Raw genomic sequence first — 9,086 nt, 5'->3', positions numbered from 1 at the left:
TATAGGTCAGGTCCTGTGTTAAAAGCTTGTACAAGCCTTCTGAAATTACTTCAAGTTCAATTGTGTGAAGAGAATCTGTGTGTTTCCTTTGGGAAATTTTGGTAAGAGGTGAGTAAAGTTATGCAAAGTACATTATTTTTGAGACACAAGTAAATAAACAGAAATCCACCAGTCCTTATTTTCTGCCCATAGCATAAGCAGCTGAGAGAGAAGGTAAAAGAGCAGAGTGAGAGGGCTGATCAAAGATGAAGAAGAGCTGCCATCTGAGGAAGAGTCACAGAGTCTGGGACTCTTCAGACTGGAATGGAGTTGGTGATTGAGGCTTCCTGGTGTGGTTCATTACATGACCTGGAGCTCAGTGTACAACAGGCCTGAATGCTGAGAAGGAAACTCCTCTGAGGTCAGCTTTAATGTGAAGCCAATATCTCTCAGTCAGTTCCAGGACAAGAAATTCTGAACTGGTGGAGGTTGACAAAGTATTCTCTGCTCCTATAATTCATTCCTCTCCCTTTCCTCTTTGCCACTAGTCTGAATGTCATTAAAGGGCAGATACAGGGCTACAGAGACATTTGTTCTGAATTCATACAGCTGTTCTGAGATTCCTTCAGAGCATGCCACAGCCAATGTATAAAGAAATTGCAGAAGCACAGATTTCTTACTTGGGATTAACTTCCTTCTCTATGGATCAGAGAGGTAGCTCCTCTTGGTGTTCTTAAAGGCTTGAGGTATCAGTGTGTGGCATTAAATATGATTCCACCCCTGCCCTTGGGGAAGAGGACTGCACAATGGGCAGTAGGTTTCTCTGAGGTTTTATGTCTTCATAACACCTAGCTTAGATTTCTGCTCTTTCAATTTGCAGCTGCTTGTCCTGTCTACAGTTCCTTACGGAGTTTGTCACCAGCTTCCCTGTAGGCCCCTTCAGATACTGAAGGTTGTTGTGAGGTCTCCACAAAACCTTCTCTTCTCCAGACTGAACAGCCCCAACTTTCTCACCTGTCTTCACAGGGAAGTGAAGTTGCTCCAGTCTTCATCAACTTCATGGTCTCTTCTGGACTTGCTCCCACAGTTCCATGTTCTTCTTATGCTGGGGACACAGGGGATGCAGCACTCCAGGTGGAGTCTCACAAGAGTGGAGTAGAGGTGTAGAATCACCTCCCTCACCCTGCTGGCCACCCTGCTCTGGCCATGAATGCAGACCAGGGCACAGCTGTCTTTCTGGGCTGTGAGCACCCACCACCAGCTTGTGTTGAGTTTTCATCAGCCATCACCCTAAGTCCTTCTCCACAGGGCTGCTCTCCATCCCTTCTCTGCCCACCTCTAGTGGTGGCTGGGATTGCCATGGTCCAGGTGTAGGACCTTGCATTTCTCTTGGCTGAACTTCATGGGCTTTGCATTGGCCTGTATCTCAAGATCCTCAAGGTCCCTCTGGATGACATCCCCTCCCTTCATGTCGACTCTTGCTACACTGCCGTAAGGATCTTTGAGTCAAAAGGAGAATTCATAGCTCCTAGGATCCTTCTGACTGGGAAAAAAGGTGAGTCCTCTAAACAGATTCATGGAAAGAGAAAAATGAGATGGGGCTCAGGGAACAAATCGTTGTTTGATTTGCATGTGGTTTATTTTCAAAGCTGTAACCACTGTGGGTTGCCACTTACAAGGACCTAATTTTGGCCTAGTATTTGCCTCTCTGCTTGGAGGTAAGGTTGGCAAAAGGATGAAAGCTGTTTGTTTCCTTCCAATCCCAGAAGTGCCTGAAGCTAATTTTCCTAGAGCTGGTTACTTGGAGTCTTCAATGTTACCCCAGTGTTTGCTTGGGTGTTCATGGTCCTCATGAGCTTTATACACCCAAGCCCATCTTTCTTGTAGATCTTTTCTTATTCTAAAACTTGGGGAGGTTTAAAGGTCTCATAGTGCCTTTGGGAGTCCTCTGGCCATCAGAAATAATACTGGCAGAAGTAAAAGAGAAAAATAAACCAGGGAATAGACCAGCCTATATCAAGTAATAAAATCACATTGAAGCCTCAACAGCAAAGGAAGTTATGTTAATATTGTAAAGGACCAACATCCTAAGTCTGAATGAAGCTACTACAAATGGCAGATTTACTCTGTCCTGGATAGATTCCCAAACTGCCAATGCAGTTACAGCCAAGGAAGTTATTACCAATGGCATAAATGGCAAACAGGTGGCAGAAATCTTCCATCCTCAAATACAAGGTTTTCTCAAGTGTCCACATACCTGTCCAGAAAACAAAAATGCACTATGATTAGGGAATGTTTATTGGCTGAATGGTGCACAGCAAATGTGGAGTTCACTTATAAAGGTGAACTTACGAGGTTAGAAAATGTTTTCCCATTAATTTGGTGCTTTATAATCAGTGTGAAATTGTTAATTTACATGTACAGTTAATGTAGTAGTGTAGTGGTGACCATGATAAACTAAGAATATCTACGATTCAGATTTTTAAGTATGGTTAAATCTTTCATCAAATCATCTAATGCTGTTGTGGAAAGCAGACAAGCTTATAGTCACTGACACTTCTCCAAACCTGGAATACACACAGCAAACTTCAAATACAACGAAAAATTGTGAGCAACTGCTCTGGGTTAAACTGGAGATGTTTCAACTACAGAAACAGGATAAACAGAGTGGCATCAGTCATGATTAGGGTAAGCAGGCACATATGTTCCTGTGGGCAGCCTGCCCTGTTTGCAGAGTTAGATACGTGAGATGGCTCCCAAACAAGGTAACTATTGCCATTGAGTTACTGTGTGTGAGCTAATTCATCCCTCTGAAAACTGGAGCTTGCTAGTAGAGGTGTGTCACCATGCCAAGTACAATACAGGAGTATCTATTCTAAATCCATCTCATTCAACATCATGCCTTCGACAGTAATTGGTTAGAACCAAGTTTTTTGGTAAGTTTGTGGTCTTCCATCTTCGTCTCTTAGCTCTTTCAGAGGCATATGAGAGTTGTGGATGATGGATCCCCATCATTGCCATCCCCAAAGCACGCTGAAAACCCAAACATATCTGATTTCCAAGTAGATAAAATAGAGGCTCTTGTTTCAGTCTGTTTCTTGCTGTGAGGTTGTGGGAGGAAGGGGATACATTGTAATGGCACTTAGGCAGTGCTCTCTGTGACAATGAGACACCAAGATGCAAGAATTACAGGTTGCAGCAAGAGAAATTCTAATTGGGCACCGGAAAATGCTTCACTGTGGGGGTGGTTAAGCACTGGGATGTGCTTCCTGGACAGCATGTGGGATCCACCTCTGTGGAGATTTTCAAAACATGACCGAACAAGTCCTTGAACATCTTCATTTGATTTTTCAGTTAAACTGACTTGAAGCAGGAGGTTGAAGTAACATCCAGAAACTCTTTCTAGCCTAATTGTTCTGTCATTCTGTGATTCTGTCCTTATTTTCCTTCCTGTAACAGCTGTAATTCTGACAGAGGTTATTCCATCCTTAGAATGGTGAAAATCTTACAGGAATTTTTTGAAATTAAATATTTCTTTATGCATCTCTATTGTGTGTTATATTATAATCCCCAGTCTTTAAGTGAAATTATCTGATGATAATAAAAAATTTGGGTTTAAAAGTTTAACAGTTTTACATTCAACACACTTTGGAGCACTGCAGAAGTTAATTCTAGTAAACTGAGGAGGTTTGCCAATTCATGTGAGAATCAACTGAGAAACAGTGAGAAATAATAGCTTGAGGTTATGAAATAATGTTATTATCTGATTGTGTCTAGAGATTTTATCAATAACAGAATGGCTAACTTCTCTGATACTGAAATTGGCCTTGGAGTTAAAACAGCAAGATCAATGGAGACTGTTCACTCCTAACACTGGAGTCTTCAGCTAGCTGTTAATGTCCTTAAGGTCTGTCTTGAAATCCTGAAACCTATATTATAAATAATATTTCTAAAAGCAGCTTAGGTCTGGAACCATAATTGTGTCATGCCCATGTGTGCTCTTTTCAGCAGTATACATGACTATCACTTACAAAACTTCAAGCAAAACAAATACTGTCAGATTTTACTGGTAATTGGTGAACTATCTGACATCAGAGAGAACTTCTATGTCAAATGTTTGTGAACAAATGATGAAAAGTTTTCTGCTTTGTCAATAACAATGATATGGCTGCAAGAGATTGTGTTTCAGTGTTTAGAACAATGCTTTGAGTTGTCTGTGATATGTGATGGTTAATCTGAAATAATCAAGTCCTTGAAGAGTATCTTGGACAAAACATACTCGTAAATTCTAATGTCTGTGGATTCTTTCCACTCCCTTCAGCTACCTGAAATGGAAAACCTCTGTGATCAAGGCCTAGAAGTGGGTTTGAGTTGTCATCCTATGTTTACCAATTATGGGATGTCATGTGCTTGCAATTCATTTAGATTAAACAAATACATTAACATTTAAGTGACCATCTTAATCTGACTTGTACTGAGTTAGTAAATGAATAAAGGTAGTTCAACTAAGGGCAAAAAATACATATACAAAGGAGTAATTGAGTAAAAAGGGCTAGGTTATGAACATGGAAATTGGCAGTTACCCTCACTTCTTTTAAAATTGAGTCATTTATACAGAAAAAAAGAAAGAAAATATCTTAAGTTCAGTCGTGCTGAACTATAAATGTATGACAAGCTAGAATGAGGCAGACTATCATAAAAATGTTAGGCACCGTAAAATCTTCTCCAAATGAATTAAATACTATTTTTTCATTTTTTATCAAAGCCTAAGAAATTCCTGAATGAAGTAGCCAATATGATTTCAACTATTACAAGGGGCTTTCATGGCTAACACAGGATTTCAAACTCCTGTCTTGAAAATTGCTCATCAAATAAACTCTTCTCAACTGTTATTTAAACTTTCTCCAAAGAATATTATTTTTCCTTTTTAAATTCGAGTGTGCCTGATTCTCTGTCCTTGTGTATACAAGGATATCGGCCCTTATGTGCGCCTTCGCACCTAACTCATAGGCATTGTCATCTCCTAGAAGCTTTTAATTCCCTCTCTCACATCCCACATGATCAGATCAAAAGTTTCTCAGGTTCGCTCTGATCCTCTCAACTACATTTCAGTTTTTATTTACTGTGATTTACAGTGAAATCCTAGAAAATGCTCCCAATTCAACTTTCTTCAGTCAGCTTTGGTTCAGGCTCCAACAAGCAGCACACACCTGCCCAGAGAGGTGAGCAGAGCTCGCCAGAGGAGCTGGTGCAGGGACTGCAGTGAGTAAGGGAGGCTTCCACTGGTGACCTACAGCATGAGCAGAATGCAGCCCGTCCACACCCACAGGAAGAGCAGCGAGGGCAAGGTCGTGTCCAGTTGTTGTTGTGCATATCCTAGCAGTAGGAAGCAGTAAAAGAGCATTGGAGCTGCAGGACAAGTAAACAACAGCACTTAGATCTTGATCAATAACCTCCAAATTGGTAGGTACATTAGGCATTTAATTGCTATATTATTCACAGTAGAAGTAGTTTTTCGTGAAGGAGGGTCGTAATGAATCATGGTCTGAGTTTGGGAAACTACTGCCCATGTCAGAAGTAACACAGAGTGAAAGACAAAAGGATTAGTGAGAAATACCAATACAACTAATTGAGATATGGTAAGAATAGAAGTATTCCTCAAGGGCTAGTTCATAGGCAAATAATTCAATAGCATCCTCTGTTGTCTCACTTACCCTTTACTGAATATGCACATGCATACTGTTTTAATATACCTCCTCAGCAATGTAGTTTTCACTGCCAGTGTTGTGCTCATTTTCCTTGTCAGCCTGCAGTTTCCCAATAAAACCTGCTGTTCCTGAAAAAAAAATCATATTCCTTTTCTCTGTGAATTTGTTCATTACTATTGCCAAATGTTCCTCCATACCCTAATAAAGTGCAAAAGTAGCTCTGTAGAATGTCTGTAAGTTTTGATCTGATATAATTTCATATTGGGCATCACAGAAAGCCAGATACAACAATGTATAATAATCAAGAATATTTGTGGTAAAAAGTGCCTGAGTGACTATGAGTTTGACTGAATTATTCTTACTCCATTTCCAGGTAGAAAATAGCACAGTGGAGATGATCATGTTGTCAGCAGACACACAGGAGTCACACTATTCACAGAAGAAGCCTTGAGAGGTTTCTGAAAATGCCTGACAGTAAGTGTGATCCTGGCTTTGAGAATGGAAATATGAAGATAGGGAGAAAGGAGATTCGTACAACATTTAATTCTTTGTAATGTAAAATTAAAGTTCTAGTTCAGTGTTATTATTCATAAAAGCAACTGGAAACTGTTTTCATAGTGCATTCCGTTTTGATAGTAATTCTTGTATTAACCAGGATGCTGAGAAACGCAGGTGAGTGACTGGCAACTTTGAGAAGAGCTATCACAGTGGAACTGAACTGAGTAGATTACTCCAATGAATTTCTGGCATCACAATAAATGGAAATAGAGATGGAAATACAAATACTCCATATGGAGCATAAAATACCCAGACAGCAAATGTAACACCAAAATGAGGTGTGTAGCATATTTAATGAAAATGAAGGATTAAAAAGAAAACTAGATGGAAGTGGTGGTTTATTTAATAAGAAATAGTAATTTATTCATAGAACTAAATACATTTGTCCAAAATATGATGGTGCTCATACTTGGAATATAGTTCTTCTTCAAGTTAAGATTAGTTATTAAGAGGAGAAATAAAAATGTTAATGCAGGAAAAATTGTCATGAATTAAGATCAGTATTTTGCTTTATTTGGACATTTATTGTGTATTTACATTGGACAACTTTATATTTCAGATATTGTACCCTGATTGTGTTGGAATGTCTGATGTTAAATCACTTGTGGTGCTGGTAAACTTATTTAAGTCTTAATTCGTATGTACTACAGTCTGCATTTAACATTCTTAAACAAAAAGCATGTTCCAATCAATGCAGATCTAATATCCTTCATCATTTCCTCCATCACCCCACAAAGTTTTGGGTAAGCCTTGCCAATGGTTCATGAAACATCAGGTACAGTTCCATCTATTCCTTTTTCTCCAGAAGGAAAGTTGTTTATGTTTTTACTGGTTGTTTTTGTAGGATTCTGTAGGAAGAGTTGGGGATTTAAAAAACAAGCAAACAAATAAAGCTAACAAACAAATACCTGGTATGTCTTAACAGGAAAATTTAAGACTGAAGAGACGTGCATTGCATCTGAAATGCAAATTGCTAAACACACAATGGTTATTATTTTCTCTCAAAAATAATTTTACACTTCCTGAAGTTACGTACAAAAAATTCCTTCTCTTGGAGACTCACTTTACTCTTAGGCAGAAAGCTGGACTGCTGTACACATAGATTCATAAGAGCATTGTATTGAACAACAAATCACATTTGCAGCTTTTTGATACCAGTTGGATCTTTTTGAATGAAAGATGTTTTGTCAATAATGTCAGAATTCTATTTTTCCATTGATTCAATTTATTCTGCCTGCTTCATGCATTATGCAATCAACTGCTAAAATTCCTGGTAAGATTTCAGCAACAATAATGAAACTAATAAATTATTTTAAAATGATAGAAAAATGCTTATAAAATCTGAAATGGACACAGAAAATAAAAAGGACAATAAAAACAATTTTGTTGACATTGTGTGAAAACCAGAACTTTTAATCTTTTAAAGTATTTTCTGCATTAAACTCTTCATATAATTAAAATAATGTTGCCTACAGGGATAAACCATATCAAAACAGTGATTGGAAAGTGAGGTGCTTTAAATGTGGGGAATGTAAAAAAAAGGCTTCCTGTGCAAATTTCAATCTGCCTTTTTTATGTGCACAGATTATCAGATAGCTTTTAATTACATGATTGTATCAGTATTGTTTCTTCACATTTGGAAATCCTGCCTTATTCAGTAAAGGGGTAGTTATTCCTTGTTTCTTCTTCCTCCAGTATTGGATATCAGATCTTACTCAACATCCAACAGGCAGATCCTGCATCAAATTCAAAATTATCTAATATTATCATGGATGATTGTGCTGTGCTCTTGCCATGGCATGTAAGTGCTTCATAAAATTACTTAATCTATGGTTCCCTACAAAATTAAGTGCCACTATTACCCTCATTTTATAACTGAGAAATTGAGACACGTAAAGATTAATGTCAGAATTGTCAAAAGCATTCCCTAATTTTGGATGCTGAACATGAGATGTTTTGTGCTTCATTTTCAAAGCACAATATACTTTTATCACCCTTTTTATCTTCAAAGCACAGCATTCATCAACTTGAAGTTGATCAACTTGGAGAACAGTGTTGTAGCTGTGTTTCTGCCTGGAGAGACTGTGATTGGGTGTTTAGCAAATGGATTTATTAGCCCTGTATCTAAAAGATGGGGGACACTGAGTGTTGCAAATAGGCCTTGCCAGAAGAGGAAAATGGTGCTTTACATCTATTGTAGGCTTTGGAGGGGATTGTGCTCTGATACTTTAGGGCACACATTTGTGTGGAGTGGGTTTTAGAGATACTAAGGGAGTACCACTCGAGCTGAAATGGGGTACATGGTGTTGTACCTATCAGGAAAGGCACACATGATGCTGTTCCTATCAGGAAAGGCACACATGATGCTGTTCCTATCAGGAAATGTCCACATGATGCTGTTCCTATCAGGAAAGGCACACATGATGCTGTTCCTATCAGGAAGTGCAAGCCCAGTTCTGTGCTGGCAGGTAAGTGGTGTCTTTGTTTCGGCATGGTGACACACCTCTACTAACAAGCCCCAGTTTTCAGAGGGATGAATTAGCTCACACACAGTAACTCAATGGCAATAGTTACCTTGTTTGGGAGCCATCTCACGTTTCTAACTCTGCAAACAGGGCAGGCTGCCCACAGGAACATATGTGCCTGCTTATCCTAATCATGACTGATGCCACTCTGTTTATCCTGTTTGTTCACAACAGAAAATCTGTATTCCTGCCTCCCAGTCTTCCATCAATCCCAGAAATCATGCCCTTTTCTGAGCACCTTTACAGGTGCCCAGAGTCCTGTCAAGGTTTCCTTCTCTCAGTAGGACTTAGGTCCTTTATTTTTGGTGTTGAGCAA

The sequence above is a fragment of the Melospiza georgiana genome, chromosome 3, assembly GCF_028018845.1.
Source record: "Melospiza georgiana isolate bMelGeo1 chromosome 3, bMelGeo1.pri, whole genome shotgun sequence".
NCBI lineage: Eukaryota > Metazoa > Chordata > Aves > Passeriformes > Passerellidae > Melospiza > Melospiza georgiana.
The sequence above is the reverse complement of the archived record's forward strand: the minus strand, read 5'-3'. Positions refer to the sequence as shown.